Source organism: Heptranchias perlo, chromosome 23 (assembly GCF_035084215.1).
Source record: "Heptranchias perlo isolate sHepPer1 chromosome 23, sHepPer1.hap1, whole genome shotgun sequence".
In the NCBI taxonomy this organism is placed as follows: Eukaryota; Metazoa; Chordata; class Chondrichthyes; order Hexanchiformes; family Hexanchidae; genus Heptranchias; species Heptranchias perlo.
Window position 1 is genome coordinate 12262518 of NC_090347.1, and position 17008 is coordinate 12279525.

General features: G+C 39.4%; 1 protein-coding gene across 5 annotated transcripts in view; it reads right to left on the reverse strand.

Moving 5' to 3' along the window:
• cyth1b (cytohesin 1b) overlaps positions 1-17008 on the reverse strand; it is a 198910-nt gene that overhangs the window by 77871 nt on the left and 104031 nt on the right. The window contains exon 1 of one of the 5 annotated variants that reach the window (XM_068004023.1): positions 7563-7826. The exons of 3 other annotated variants lie outside the window; for them this stretch is intronic. The gene's annotated coding sequence lies outside the window, so the exon portion shown is untranslated. Of the gene's footprint in view, positions 1-7323; positions 7474-7562; positions 7827-17008 lie in introns of those variants that run through there. One more of the 5 variants, XM_068004022.1, reaches the window with a different exon arrangement.

The following is a 17008-nucleotide window of genomic DNA, read 5'->3' on the forward strand; positions in this document are numbered from 1 at the left end:
ATCCCCAGAACATCCCAAAGCATTTCACAGCCAATGAAGTACTTTTGAAGTGCAATCACTGTTGTATCATAGGCATACGCGGCAGCCAATTTGCGCACAGCAAAGTCCCACAAACAGCAGTGAAATGAATGACCCGATAATCTGTTTTAGTGACGTTGGTTGAGGGATAAATATTGGCCAGGACACCAGGAAGAACTCCACTGCTCACCTAATCATAGATAAGCAAGGGCAATGAGCCCAACCAACATGACTACCAGCGACGGAATTCTGCACCCCCGTTCTCTGGCTCAACTGACCAAGAACAAATAATTTGAAACTTTGAAATCACATTGCAGGCACAACCATGCCAAAAATCCTTTAATGCTTCAGTGTCCTCCTCCTACAGTGCAATCAAAATATTTAATGGCTTCATAAAATTCTTTGACATAAATTCTTGAAAAATCAATTTTAAAAATTAAAATAAAAAACACTGCTTACACACAGTCACTAATGATATATCTTCAAATAAAAACATTTTAAACATTTTTATCCGTATAAATACAAAATGACAAAGCAAAGTAAGAAAGTGCAAATGTTTACGAGTTCAAGCAACAAACTTTAAAAAAAGTTGAAACCTCCACATTGCTTTATCCCTTTGCGGGTTCTATTACATTTCTCCAAAACAATTAACACACACATTTTGGAATAGTTTTGATGTTTTTATCATAAGGTTTGTCGGATGTTTGACTACGTAAATGGTCAAATTGACAATTTTGTATAGCCCCGAACATGGTTCAACTATCAAAGGTCTGGGAGTAGATTATCTATCAACATTACATGGTAGGACAGAGGACTTAAAACATTTGAGAAAATAATTAAATCAGATTTAAATAAGAGTTTATAAATCACAACAACCCAACACATCAGAGCTTTAAAACGCCCCAAAGCTTTTAAGTCACACATGACTGTAACACCATAAACATGGAGCCGAAAACCAAAAAAATATAGGTCATGGTTAAGGCAGTGTAGCCCTAAGGCAAAAAAAAAAGCCAGAATAGTAGCTTAGTATGTAGAGACAGTATTGTACAGTCTAAAATGGTGTATGCAAGCTTTGTCAAAATATAACCATGGATAAAATTAAATGCATCTTTTTCCAGGAATATTTTTACTTTAGACAATTCTGGTAGGGGTTCAATGCATCAGCAGCTAAGTTACCCATAACACTGTTGAACAGTAAACCATGTTGAGACCCACAAGTGCCAACAATTTAGTTCAATAAAAAATTCATTTTTTTCTGAACTCTCATCACAGCTTTCAGGAAAAGTGTAATAATGATAAAATTATTGTATTTACAAATTGAATTTTTTCAGAAGTACTTGTAAATATAGGTGACCAACTAGCACAATTAGTTTAGTATTCTATGTGCAAACAGAAAGTTGGGAGCTTAAATGACAAGTCAGCTGATCACTCAAGCTCACTGTCTATTAAGTGAATCTCACCAGTTCTCAACAATAGCAGACTGAACAGCTAACTACTGTCAATTTCTCATTTCTCCTCAGCTTCATTGAATCTACTACATATATCACAAGCAAATATCATCAAGTGTAGGAAATTACATTATATAGCGAAGCACTTCCAATACGGGAAGTATGTGTGCACTATGTAGTAAAACCAGCCATTTTGTTGCCACAATGTTAAGAAAGAAAATAGTTAAACACCAAAATAGATTACCCAGAGAGAAACAGGACAGTTCAGTACGGGGATGACATCACATCCCAAATCATGAAGACTGTTGCCTGTGAAGACAGTTGCCCATTCTAGGGAAAGATGTCTCCTGGTTATTAAGTGTAGCAAAATCATAGGTGTGTTCATAAAGAATGTATTTATAATTCTCCTAAACCAGCGCACAGAAGAAGTCATCCCCTACTATGTCCACCTTTTTTAATCTGCCAATTATATAGGTGTATTCACCAGTTGTAACTTGTACAGTATATAATGTACAGACTTAGACAGAAAATTATCAGGACTTTATTATTGTCTTGAACAGTCAATATTTGAGAACTGTTACTGCATAACTAACACAGATGCCCACAAATTGTCCATTTTTAAAAAAGAGACAAGAACAAAAAAATCCCTGAATTCGAAAAACAATTAAACTCTGTTAGAAACAATCAAACTGTGTCAGTATCAACATTTATAAGATCTCTAGCATGATTTCAATATTCTACCCCATGTAAAGTAAGGTTGCAAAGCTATTAGAATCAGAGAATTTTACAGCACAGGGGGCCATTCAGCTCATTGTGCCTATGCCATTCTCTGAAAAAGTTATCCCCTCAGCCCTATTCCCCTTCTTGTCCCCCCATACCCTTTCAATTGTAAACAATTTTACAACACCAAGTTATAGTCCAGCAATTTTATTTTAAATTCACAAGCTTTCGGAGGCTTCCTCCTTCCTCAGGTAAATGTTCAGGAGCTCCTCGAAGCCTACGCATTTATACATATAGAACAATACATGGTGTTTACAGAATGCCCCTGCAACTGCCCGTTGCCAAGGCAATCACCGTGTTCAGACAGAGAGGTGTCACCTGCAGAACCCCCTTCAGTTATTCCTTTTTCAAATATTTATCCATGTCCCTTTTAATAGCTATTATGAATTCTACTTCCACCATGGTTTCTGGTATGGTATTCATGTCCTAACAACTTTCTGTGAGAAAAAAATTCCTAACCTCTCTCTTCATTCTTTTGATGATCTTAATTTTATGGAGTGTGGTTACCAACTTACCAACTTACCAACCAGTAGACATTGTTTTTCCCTACTTTATAATTTTGAACACTTCTATCAGATCTCCTCTTAACTTTCTTTCTTCTAACTAAAAGCGCACCAGTTGTATCTAGTTTTTTATAACTAAAACCTCTAATTCCAGGTATCATCTTAGCGACTCTCTTCTGCACCCTCCCCATGACCTTGACATCCTTCCTAAATTAGAGCACCCAAAACTGGACATAATGGTGGCCCAACCCAGATAAACGTGTACTTGCTTAGCACCCTATCATGTGGAAACAACTCAAAGCACTTCGCTCAGCAAATTACCTTTGAAATGCAGTGACTTGTCATGCAGGTAATTGCAGCAGCTATTCTGCGCTAGCAATATCCCATAAACAGCAATGAGGTGAATGATCGATTAAATAGTTTTTAGGTAGCATTTGTTGAGGGAGAATTGTTTGCCAGGACATTAGGAAAACTACTTGCTATTCTGCAAATAGTGCTATGGGATCTTTAATGTCCATCTGAACACAAGAAGCAGACAGGACTCGATTTAACCTCATCTGAAAGATGGCATCTCCAATAATGCAACACTTCCACAATAGTGTTCTGAACTATCAGCCTAGATTATGAGTTCAGATGGGGTTCAAAACTACAATATTCCAATCCAGTAAGTCAGTGCTATCAACTGATCCAAGCTAAAACACAGCAGTTATCTTAAACTTTTCTGGCAGATGTGATGCAGATTCTTTTCTTTATGTCACATCCAGAATTGTGATTCCCAATCGGAGAGGCCATTAATTCATGCGTAGAACACAAGGGCTATGGGTTGGTGGAATGTGAACATTTATTTTGAGCTCAACAGTGCACATACTGGGCTAGGATATTATGCTCTTAGAAATATGATACCAGGCTGACTAATCTCTCAATGTCATATATGCACATTTTGAGCATAGCAGGTTTATATAATGTTCATCTTTTAGAATGCAATATATCCATTACATAGTGCGATACAAATGTCTGCACTAATTTAAGTTCCTAAGAATACCATCTGGTTTTCTCAATTACCAGCTTATCTATTGCCTGTGAGGAGTTCAAAACACATTTAAACCATTTTGTCCATGATTAACAAAAATTAACAGATAAATAATAGCCGGGAGTAGCATATGAGGTAGGATATTTGACAAGTTTGTGAAGAAAAACTGATCATGTACCATTTTCTTTTGTTGCAGTGCACAGAAACTGATACAGGTTCTGGACAATAAATATGCTGCTGTCACACAGACCTCACAAATAGGATTTGTGACAATAGAATTAAAAAATGTCCGTAAAAATGACCAAGGTACATTCATTAACTTTTAATATGCAGAAAGTTACATTCCAGATTGCAAGTTCCTGTATCATTGATACTACAGTAACTACTCTACCAAACCAACTGTAATGTACATTCCAAACATTATTCTGTTACTCGCATTCCAACATTAAATATAAAAAATGCTGACCTTGAACTGCTCAAACCAGTTTAAAATGGACCTTTTTAGTATTGGTGGGTTAAAAGGAGGGGGAAAAGATTAATTCCTAAATAATGATTGACTGGCCTCCGCCCCCGGATGGACCAAACAGTAAACTTCTGTTGGATGAAAGCAGCTTTCTTCAGCTGCAGAATTACACAGAGACTGCAGTTCTCTGTGCTAATGGCTGGATACATCACCAGGTTTGCACACAATGCAGAGATCAGCAGTAGCCTGGGAACCTCTGAAAGGACAGTAATTTATTTGAGCACATGTCCAGTCCTACCTCTAAATATGTTAAGTAGAAGCAAAGTTAAAAGCATATCCCACTGCAAAATGACAAACTTTGGGTTGGAAGTGCAACAAAATTCCATATTTAACTACTGAACATCTAAAGTTCAGTCTGAAATATATGTAGCACAAAAAGCTCCAACACATAAATAGTTCTAAGCGCCACCACTAGCTTAAGCTCATTATCAGTCTTAAAAGGCCACTCACTGCTATCGCAAACGGTATACATTTGTTACACAGAGCAGGTACAGTACACATATGCTTTATTTGAACTCTTGCTTGTATGTACAAATGGGACAAAGAAGAACATGCATGTTCATCAAGGATTTTAGCATATTGGTGTTTCTGCAGCAGGGCACTGAGATGCCAATTTGGTACTGCGTAAATATAAATCACCTCACTGATATTTCACAACTGCAAAAGTCTTGTTGCTCCAGCGAATGGCCTGAAACATTAAAGTATAAAATCATTCAATTCTGTAAACAACAAGCTTTGTTCCAACACTGGCATGTCAGGACAGTGCCACGTGTAGGTGACTCAATGAACTCCTATTATGTGAACAGCATCATCGTGTCTGATGTTTATAATTAGAGCTCCAAAGTTCCATCTAACAGGTTGACAAGGCCAACAACTCCTATTTAAAACTTGAGTAACTACACAATCTCCTACTTTATTATTCACGTTAGATTAGGAATATGAGGGTATTTTTATTTAATGTACAGTTCCTGTCTATAACTCTGGACTTTCTATAAAATGTCTACTGCAGTACAAACAGAAAGTGGAGTTTATTTGGGAAAAAGGTGTTTCATCAGTCTTTCACCAAACTTGCACGTCTACCACACAAGACCATCAAAGCACATGCCTATGATTTAGGACCAGAAGTGTAATTCCAGTGAAAGGACGTAGCCATTTTTCGACACCAATTAAAACTAGTTTTCTAAATTAAATTCACATTATAAATGACTGCATTTGGCTTTTCTGAAAAGGCTGCCTGTGAATAATTAGCTACTTAATTAGGGTCAGTGCTAATATCAGATTCACTGTAACCAACAAGTCAGTATAAATGTCAACTGAGTGGTTGACTACAGTATGTGTTTGGCAGTTTTTCTGTAATAGTAAACAGAATTATCAGACTTGTGCTGACATAAACAAAAATCATTTCTCTCTGGTTCACAGATGCAAAAATTCCACTAGCCTTATCAATATGTTTTCCTTACTTATGAAAATCAATACCAGAACTATAATCTCACCCTGGTCTTTTTTCTTTCAGTTTCACACTGACATTTAATCCAGTGCTGTAGAGTGTTACATTTGTTCTGAATAATCATATGAAAACTTGCTACCCTTAAGCAAAATAAAAGGAATTTACCAAAACATTTTTGAAAAGTCCCAGGGAACTAAACTGTTGGATATGGACTTAAAAGTTAGTAAACCACAATTTTACATTCACTACTCTGCACCATAGTATTTTAAAATGTATATCTTATTGAAAGGCTTTTGATACTTGCTGTAGATTTTATTTTCTCCTACCGTCAAAATAATAATTACAACCAAATTACTAATGACAAAGTATCAGAAAAATTACAAGAATGGAGGTTTTTTGTTTCGACAAAGGCTGTTCAATTTCCAGGAAAACAGAATTTATTATGGAAGCATTACAAAAAATAGAATCAATATATTGCAGTGCAATTATTGTATTTATATATTGCAGTGTAGAATCCTATAGCCTACTCTGATGCATTTTTGATACCCTAGATCTGAAAGCTAATGACAGCTTAATCAATTAATGCAATTGCTGCTGAAATCCATATATCCAGTCACGTACTGTTTGAGATTTGTACTACAGCGTATGCCCTAAAATTTGTAACGCTTAACCAATCTTGTTGAAAATGGAGGATTTCCCTCAACGTAGCCTGGGGCTCTTATATACATCGTGTTCAAGGACTGTCCTGCCTGGTAATATGCTGAGTCTGACAGGTCCGAGGTACTGAACACTGACTCCAACTGTTGAGAAGCAGATGGTTTGATCCCAACAGACACATGCTGAAACAGCATTTATTACACCAGGGATTTCATTATGCTTTTCAGTAGGACACATTTTCGGAAAGAATGGAATTCTGTTAATATACAATTGGGTTATTATACAAGAATCAAATTAATGGCATTAGAGTAGGCGGTGAAATTCTTTGGCCCTCATGTTCTAAATAACCCCCGTTACTGTGTAACACAATTTCCATGTATACTGCTGATGCAGAAACACCTACCAATTGCTGAAAAGAATTATTTCCAATTTCAGTTTAATACATTAGTTCAAACAAGATGACAATGACAGACACTATAGAATGGCCCTACCTACAGTATGTAAAACAAAAGGCAAGGTTACTGTATACTGTAGCCAAATAAAAAACATGCTCAAATTGCAGATTTATAAATAACTGCAATAGGCTATCAAAAATATAAAATTGTGACAAAGGTACTTGTTTCTAACCTCTGATACAGTTCCACTAGAGTTATTTCTACCCTTAAGACTGGCTATAAACAAAATATATAAGCATCTTAAGATAAACAATGACAGTAAATGCTAAATATGTATGCAAGAAATCATGGTGTAAAGTATGTACAGCACTGTACATAAAAACATAAAACAGAAATCACAAATATAATGCACAAAATTTCAGTTTCTGATTTGTGAATTTCCAAATTAAACAAAGGTTCTAAATAAATGGTTCAGTAAATCTAGAGGTGATGCATACATTTAACACAACACAAATACTGTACCTGGTTATATTTGTGCAGGGCCCTGATAGTGCTTCTATCCTCTAGCAGACAGTCTTCAATATACACAGCAACATCATTACAAACGATTGGATTTTCAAGACAGTAGGGTACAGACAAATCTCCAAGACTAAAATAGATTTCCAACAGAATATAATCACCAATATCTTGCTCAATATCTAACATGTGAACAAAATGCAGGGCATCTCACTAAATGTTATTTTGTTAAATAGGGTCTTCACCTCTATTACAAATGCCGTTGTAATCTTAATGTTGTCCTTCTTCAGTCCACAGGCATATCCTTGGACAGTGTAGTCAAGACCAGTAGCTGCTGGCAGTAAACCATTAATCCTTCAGTCAGAATTATCAGATAGAAATGATGTGCTATAAACATAAATACAAAGGTTTCCAGCTAAGTCCTGCTTAGAAGGCTGCAAAAGGTGCTGAAGCCGTACTCTCAATGTGTTTCCCCAGTGATGCAGCTGTGAGACTAGTGAATGTGTAGAGCTCTCTTCTCTTTCTCTGCTGGATGCATGTGATTAGGCTCCACCCTTGCTGGTGCTAAACACAGCTCTGCTGAAAATCAGCTCTCAAACCATGATCGGATTCTCCAAGGACACATTACACCACATGCATTGCAGCACATTTATAGTACATACAGTTAACTCCTTAGACTCTAATTCTTTCTACAGTGTGCACTATGAAATCTAAAAATATATTAGCTTTTCATAAACACCTACCTTTTGAATACTTAATTTGTGTGGTACAGAGGATTGAAGAGGAAAATAATCAACTACCCATAATACATCAACCCCAAATTATTTAGTAATTTTTGCTATTTTACAAAAGAAGGTACAGCATTTAGGGATAAATATACTGTCCTTTCAGAGAAATATATTGCACAAAATACACACGTAAAGACTTATTGCAGTATGTTCCCACAGGATATTGTGCAAGCCACAGCCACTGTGAAGCAGCATTTAGCATGTTTGTTATTAAAACTAAAGCTGCTAAATACTAACACTTACATTCATTGAATCACATAGCACAGGAAGAGGCCATTCAGCCCATTGTGCCTGTGCCGGCTCTTTGAAAGAGCTATCTAATTACTCCTACTCCCCTGCTCTTTCCCCTTAGCCCTGCAAAGTTTTCCTATTCAAGTATGTATCCAATTTCCTTTTGAAAGTTACTATTGAATCTGCTTCAACCACCCTTTCAGGCAGTGCATTCCAGATTATAATAACTTGCTGTGTAAATATCCTCATTTACCTGGATTTGCCTATTTAGAGCAATGACCATACAGGGACAGGCTAAATTAACAACTAAACATCACAAGCAAGCAGTGCCACAGGAGATTCACCAGTATATTTGAAAATGCTGAGTACTGATTAGGCTACTGATGGAATTGACTTGAGCAGAAAGCAATGCTGACAGGGCAAGGGAACTAAATTAAAATGCACAGTTGAAACTGAAGCAATGAATATATTTGTGCTGATGTTAATTAAACACTCTCCTATTATCAGGGTCAGAAATGCCTTCAAATGGACCAAATGGCCTCCCACTGTGCTGAAATTTCTGAATCTAATTCAGATCAGCTCACCTTCTGATGTCATTAGCACTCATTATCAAAACAAAAGGATTTTAAAGATAATAATGGTTCTTATTATTCAAAGGGCTCCTAGTGGTGACACTTGCACCAAGAAACACTTATGAAAGTGACTACTGACAATTAATTTTAATACACGTTCCATAAGTGGTAATACAAACATACACCAGGCAGTTCTCTTTGAGAACTATAGTTGGGAGAACCATAGGCATAAATCTGCACTGAAAAGATAGGCGGTTTACCATAAAAAATCTTAGCAATGAATGCACAGATCATAATGCTGTTCCTGCTTCTGGTGGTCTGGGCATGTGGAAGGTTCCACACATACATTAAACATACAAAGGTTAAATTAGTAGCAGCCTGACCACTATTAGCTTTACCCGCTCTGAAATCAATTCTATAAACACAGGACACAAGCTAATGAATTATTGCTATATTCCAGCACTTGTAGCGCATAACAGAGAAGGCCAAGGCTGGATCTTCCCTTGAGCATGCATACTTGGAAATGAAAGATCCTTATAGACTAGATCTATACGCAAGTTACTTAGATATTGATCGCACCCGAAAATGGGGAGACAGTTAACGGTGTTCACACTGCACGTGCTGTTAACGTCGGATCAGGAACAACTTGAAATTCATGCTGGCAGCTCATTATTATGAGTGAGGCATGCAGCTACATGCACTGCTTATTGGCTGCATGCCAGTTTGGGGGGACGAAATCGAGTATAACTGATACCACTCACAGGCAGCCTGCATCTCTTAAAGGGTAGCTGCACCGTGGCTGCAAACATCAGGGAAACTTCATAAGTGGAAAAATGGCTGCAAGGGGTCCAGAGAGGGCACCCAGGTTCTCAAATGCAGCATTGGAGGCCCTGGTCCAGGCGGTGGACAGGAGCAGGGAGATCCTGTTCTCTCCGGGGGATCAGAAAGCCGTGCAGGCAACATCTCCGTCAGCCAGTGGGAAGAGGTCGCTGAGGAGGTGAATGAATGGAGCTTAGCTCCAAGGACATGTCTGCAATACTGGAAGAAGTTTAATGAACTCAGTGGAGTTGTCAAGAATCTTACCATCTCAACCTCAATTGCTCTCTCCTCACACCTGCACAACCTGCAGCCCCACCTAGGACACTCTCTTCTTTCTTGCTGAAGGTCACGCGCAACATGAAGCAGGTGGAGGCCGACCCTGACTACACACTCTTTCCCCACTAGAGGGAGACGCACCAGCCATTACGGACAGGGGGAGAGTCATGGCCGTGGCGAGTGGCAACGCTGGAGGAGACGTCACATAGGGTTTCTTCACACCTTATCCGCTTCTTACTTCTATCTCATCCTGCACACTCTGCATGACCAACTGCAGCTGCTTTCAGCAGCTAATCATCTCTCTCTGCTCTTCCTGCACATTAAAAGCTGACCCATGTCCCTCCATTTCATTTCAGGTGCTAAAAATGTCACGGTCCCTTTGCCAATTCAGGAGGAGGAGGGCAACCTTCCTAAAGGTGCAGCATCATTCAGAGACTGGCACCACGTGTACTTGAGAGAGTAGGCTAGAGGAGGGGTCTTCATGTGGTAGTGAATTACCCAGCATGCATGCAGGAATAGAGCAGTGGCACAGGATGTCACAGCAGCCAGCTCACTGAAAGGTGAGATCACATACTGGCTCTGCTGCAGAAGACTCAGATGCTGGCTTCGAGGATCCAGGCTATCGAAGAAGGCTGATGGGCATACACTGGAAAATGCTGAATGCACTGGGCAGCCTGCCAATGAGATTGCGCACAATGGCTCAGAGCATGGAGATGCCTTGCTCCAACTTGTGCCTGGGCTTCGCACAGAGCATAGAGACCATTCTGTCGAACATGGAGTGTATGATCAGCTCCATCAACACAACAGTGGCGCCCACCATGATATGGAGCCTCTGCTGACAGCAGTATGACATGTCATGGAAGCTCAGATGGTTGCCACCTTGACTTTGGGGGCCACTGTTAACAGGGGCGTCCAGAACGTCACATCCCTCCTGCACTATGTTCTCGCACAGAGCCATAGGAGTGCAGAGCCACTGTCGCAGCAGAGTAACATTGGCTCCATGGCAGAGGCACCTGCTGTCCTCTCTCAGGATTACAGCATATTTGCTCCCCCCGCCACCCACTCCACCAGTGCCCTAGTTAGTGCCAGTCTGCAGCCGAGATGCTCAAGGTCGTCCACCACCACCACCATCTGAAGTGTCCTCACTGGAAGATAAGCAGCCTTCCACCTCCCAAGCTGTAGCCACTGGGGATATACCTCGTAGCAGCACTAGGATAGATAAATGAGCACTAAGGGGTTGCGCCAGGTTGATTCTTAATTATTCCTGTTAACCATCATACACACATTGAATAGAGTAGTTGGAGTAATTTTTTGTGCTGGATCTGATCTTGGTGATAATATTTGTAGCTAACTGAGGGCAAGACCCATAAGGCTGGACTGAAGGAAGGCAATCGAATAAGGACCATGGTGATAAGGATTGCAGGATTGTTATAGTGTATTGGGGATGGTTCAGATAGAGCTCTCTTAGATGAGTTGCTGTCTAAGAGCTCTGGCAGCTAGGGGCTCTGGTGGTTGATGCTGCAATTACTCTTCCTCCTCTTTGTGCTGCTCTTTTTCCTCCTCCTCCATTTCATACAGCCCAGGTGGTGGTAAGGGCCAGTCCCTGAGTACAGCAGTTATGCAGCCTGCAACACACAACCACAAGTCTGGATACACGGTCAGGGCTGTACTGCAGAGCTGTTTCCGAATGTTCCAGGCAGAGGAAGCATTGCTCAAGTTTCTGGTGGCAGCATGGCTCTCATTGTAGGCCAGCTCTGCACCTATACCTGGGATCCTGATAGAAGGCATGAGCCATGTCTGGAGACCATACCTCTCGTCACCCAGTAGAATAAAGGCGGCACAAACGTCTGAGGCAGGATGAATGAATCACGACTGCTGCCAGGAAACCAGGCACAGACCTGCATGATGGGCTGCCTGTGATCGCAAACAGGACTCCCTTGCCCTTCTTTGAATAGTGCCATGGGATCTTTTACGTCCATCAGACAGGACAGATGGGATCTCTCATCCAAAAGACAGCTCCTCCAACAGTACAGCACTCCCTCAACCCTCGAGTGGGGGTTAAACACACAGTCTTCCAACTCAAAGATGAGACTGCTACCACTAAGCTAAGACTGACATCTGATGTTCTATGTGATAATTACCTATGAGTTACAAAATAAAGTACTGAATCAGACTAACAGACACTCTTGGATTTAGGTAAATGGGGATGGAGGGGTATTATTGTGTACAACAGAAACTGCACTTGTGTGAATTTCTCTGTAATTTAGTTTGGAGACTTAATCATAGTGAGGGGTCACTGCATGTGCCAAAAGCAAAACAAAATACAAATACACTGTAGTCTATTTGAATATGTAGGGTTAATAATTTATAGATTATATGTTGCATCAAATGACCTGAAAGCATCATACATACAATACACTAAATATCGCAGCAAACCAATGTTCTAACAGGTAAACCAGTCCTAGCTGGACAAGCAGTAGGAAGCTTATCCGTACTGGTAAGTTGTGTAGCGTTAACTGAATAAACTCGAGCACTATCCTGCTCACATTTGGGATTTTTAAAGCATTGTTTGCTGCCAGCCTGTGCCCAAACTCTTGGATTCAGGTAAATGTGTGGCCGGGGGGAAAGAGGGGGGTTATTGTGTACAAGAGAAACGGCATCCGTGTGGATTTCTCTGTAAATTAGTTAGGAGACTTAATCATAGTTTTTTTTAATTTGTTCATGAGTTGTAGGTGTCGCTGGCAGGGCCAATATTTATTGCCCACCCCTAATTGCCCTTGAGAAGGTGGTGAGCCATCTTCTTGAACCGCTGCAGTCTGTATGGTGAAGGTTCTCCCACAGTGCTGTTAGGCAGGGAGTTCCAGGATTTTGACCCAGCGACAATGAAGGAACGGCGATATATTTCCAAGTCAGGATGGGGTGTGACTTGGAGGGGAACGTGTAAGTGGTGGTGTTCCCATGCGCCTGCTGCCCTTGACTTTGTAGATGGTAGAGGTCACAAGTTTGAGAGGTGCTGTCGAAGAAGCCTTGGGGAGTTGCTACAGTGCATCTTGTAGAGACGGTACCCACTGCAGCCATGGTGCGTTGGTGGGTGGAGGGAGTGAATGTTTAAGGTGGTGGTTGGGGTGCCAATCAAGCGGGCTGTTTAGTGAGGGGTTTCTGCATGTGTCAAAAGCAAAACAAAATACAAATACACTGTAGTCTAATTGAATATGTAGGGTTAATAATTTACAGACGTAAATATGTAAAAGGGAACTGAAGTAATTTTAATTCTGTAGATTTAAATAGCAGAACAAATTCCATTTTCTTCCTTAACAGAGCCATATTGTGGAAAAATTCAGATTAATTCCAACTCTGAAGAAATTATATTTGTAGCTCACTTTGGTTCATGCTTCTAGAATACCACAAATATATTTACGGTACACTTTTCAATTATCAGTTTTGTTGAAATCAACAGTAATCACTAAAATAACATTTCTGCAAAAAAGCAGCTTAAAGTCATTTGGCTCTTCAGCTATTACAGTGTATTTACACACACACACACACACACACACACACACACACACACACACACACGGCAATTCAGCCCCTAGGGGCTACCCAAGAGTCAGCTGAAACTGGAAATCTAACTTAGGTCTTCTCGTCAATAGTCCAAAGTTGTAGCATTGTGCAATAGCTATCAGATTGCTGTGTTGAACAGAATTTAACAAGACCATTTTCTTTATCGAACGGCTGCTCAGTTTAGATACCTTAATACAGTAGTGCACAATTTACTGTAAAATTTACAATACAAAGATATAGTGGATAGCCTAAATAAAATGCAACCTGTAATATACACAGTACATTTTTTAAAAACCTACAAACATTGATCCTATATTATGATTCCTTTGCATCATTTTACATTGAAGAATGGGCCTGAAACTCAGGTGTCCATTAAGTGGGACTGTATGTTGTATGTAAAAATAATAAAAATAGACCAAGTGATTGTTATAAATAATGTTTGCTATTTTACATTAGAAAATGGGCACGTTATTTGACAAGAAGTGCCTGCTATATACATTTGCCTGTAATACACAAAAATAAGTTCCAGAAGAGCGTAAGGAAGGATGAATGAGAAAAGGCCACTTGGATCTGTGAAGGAGCGGGCTTCATGGACCATGTAACATCCACCTTAAGTACTCTATCCCACCTATTTAACCTCCTGATGGAAAGATTCCCTGCTCCCCAAAGAGAATCGAGCAAAAACCTAGCATGTCGATCCATCCTCACATCTCTAATATTCAATCCTGGTTAGCTGCTGCCCATTAAGTCTTGTGCTGTGCTTGATCACCTCAATCCATATTTATCTGTATAGTCTTTAATCCCATTCACTGCTTAATATTTATTCAACACCTTTTGAGAGAGTTATTATGTTAATACACTGCCTAAGAAATACAATTCACAATGTCAAAGTTACAAACATCATGATTTGCTGCACAAATAATTATCACTGTTAATATTAAAAGCACAAAACTTTTCTGAAACTTTTTTATTTTTGGCTGTGCTTGTTCAATTTTAGCCAGATAAGTTTGTCTGCTATTATTAAGAAAGTGATTAAACTTGTGTTTTCGAACTTTAAACCTTCAATTTTATCACAGCAAAGGCATATAATCTTTCTTCTATCTACCAATGTCAAAACTGGTAGGACATCATATTTTACGTCACTTTTGTTAATCAACTTTTTTATTTTCACCTTCTGAATTGGTTAAATTAGAGGGCCACACCTGCTATGCACACTCTAAACAAAGGTGGATTATGATCTTGTACAGAAATAATAAACACTACCACAGCAAACATAGCTTGCTTGAGTGAGGTAATATAAGTAACAGATACAAAATAAAAACAGAAAATGCTGGAAATACTCAGCAAGTCAGGCAGCATCTGTGGAGAAAGAAACTGATTTAACGTTTCAGGTCGATTATTTCAGATTTCCAGCATCCGCAGTATTTTACTTTTGAAGTAACAGATACAACCTTGTCACGTGTTCCTAGATTAAAAAGCTGAGGAGTTCTGATGGCATCATAAATCACAAGGATGGAGTTCAAGTAAATAACCTCAACTGTTTTACACCTTTGTAAACATACCTATTTATTTCTACCACAAATACAAAACACTGTTGAAATTACATTATTAAATAGAAGTGTATAATACATTATTTCCATTAGAATGTCACAATTCAGTGATTGTAACTGTACTGTGGTGCTCTGTTTGCTGCTGACCTGACCCCTCAAAAGTCCATTTTCATTTTTTTTTTGAGAGTTTGTCCATTTGATTTTATTGTCAATTTCCTGCCATGCTCTGCTCCTGAAGAGGCTGAATCTTGCTGGGATACAGTTCCATGGGTGTTGAGGTCCCTCCATTACCTGATCCAAGTGGTCTTTCTTCACACATGAGCCTACATAGTGTCAGTTGGCTATTGGCAATGGGGGGCATTGCAGCCTAGTCAATCCTGTCTCAACTCAGCATCTGCACATGTACATGGGATGGAAATTAGGAACAGGAACCCTGGCTGATTTTTCCTCTCGAGCATAAACAATGTCTTCTGTCTTGACCCTTCAAGCCATTGGAAGAGCCCACTTTATGAAATTTCTTTGAACAAAAATAACAGTATCCAAATCATCCTGCAAGACACTTATCAGGTTCATGGCTACTGAAAAAAAATTGGCCTCATTAGATTAAATGAATGAATTATTTAAGATTAAGACAAGAATAGCTCCCCTAGTGGCTTGGTGGACAGATGTACATGTGATGTGGTACTGAATCACACAGACCAGAAAGATCTACGGTCACTACTAAGTTAGCTAATGTCAGCTGAAACAGGAGTTGCGGTGCAACATATAACCTCACTGTTCCCCAAGTAGGATGGAAAAAAATCAGCCAGGGTCCCCACTCCTGTTCATTTTCCAGTGACCCCTGCTGGAAAATGTGCATGCTTGAATATGCCGTTAACAGGATTGAGCGGAGCTGTGATTACCTCCCTTGGCCCACCTCCAACAATCACTCTCTTGGCTCACACTTGAAGAATCGCCACTTGTGTAAAATACCAGAGGGCTGCCAGTGTTTGTGAAATTGCAACCCAGCACTTGAGAAAAGATGTTAGAAGAAAAGGTGCTAGAATAAAACATTATTAGTGGAAAAGAACAAGCAGGACCCCATTTAATTTCTTAAGAAACTACACCACAAATTCTAGTCTGTTCAAGCACCAGATGACCTGAATTCTAGCCTGTGAATTCAATCCGTAAGAAAATCACTGGCCCACGTTACTATGGCAAGATGGATGACAGTTTTTCAATTTGATCAGTGTAAGATATGATGATTAAATCCAAGCTTTTACAATAATCAATATAGATGACCTTTTTGTCCCTTCTGGTGTATCACAACCTTCTCTCATTAACTATATTAAAGCGTGCAGAGTTGTTTATTACTTTAAAACTCACAGACTGGCCACCGTCATGTGATTCCCAGTCTAATTATATATACAGCATTATATATACTTGAGGCAGAAATGTTGAAGAGATTGGTTGCAATTAAGTTTCAGTATTTGTTGAGAGATACTGGAATCCAATTAGAAAAGCTCTTCATCGATGGAACACAGGAGTAAAAAATAAATAACTGCAAAAAAAACACTATCTTTCCATGGCTAAGTATAGAATCTCAGGCATACACTAAAGGAACTTGCATTTATATAGCACCTTTTAAGTCTTCAGGATGTCCCAAAGTGCTTCACCACCAATGAGTTTCTTCATCGTCGCTGGGTCAAAATCCTGGAACTCCCTGCCTAACAGCCTTGTGGGAAAACCTTCACCACACGAATTGCAGCGGTTCAAGAAGGCGGCTCACCGCCATCTTCTCAAGGGCAATTAGGGATGGGCAATAAATGCTGGTCTTGCGAGCGACACCCACATCCCATGAACGAATAATAAAAAAAATTAGTTTTGAAGTGTAGTCATTGTCATGTAGACAAAC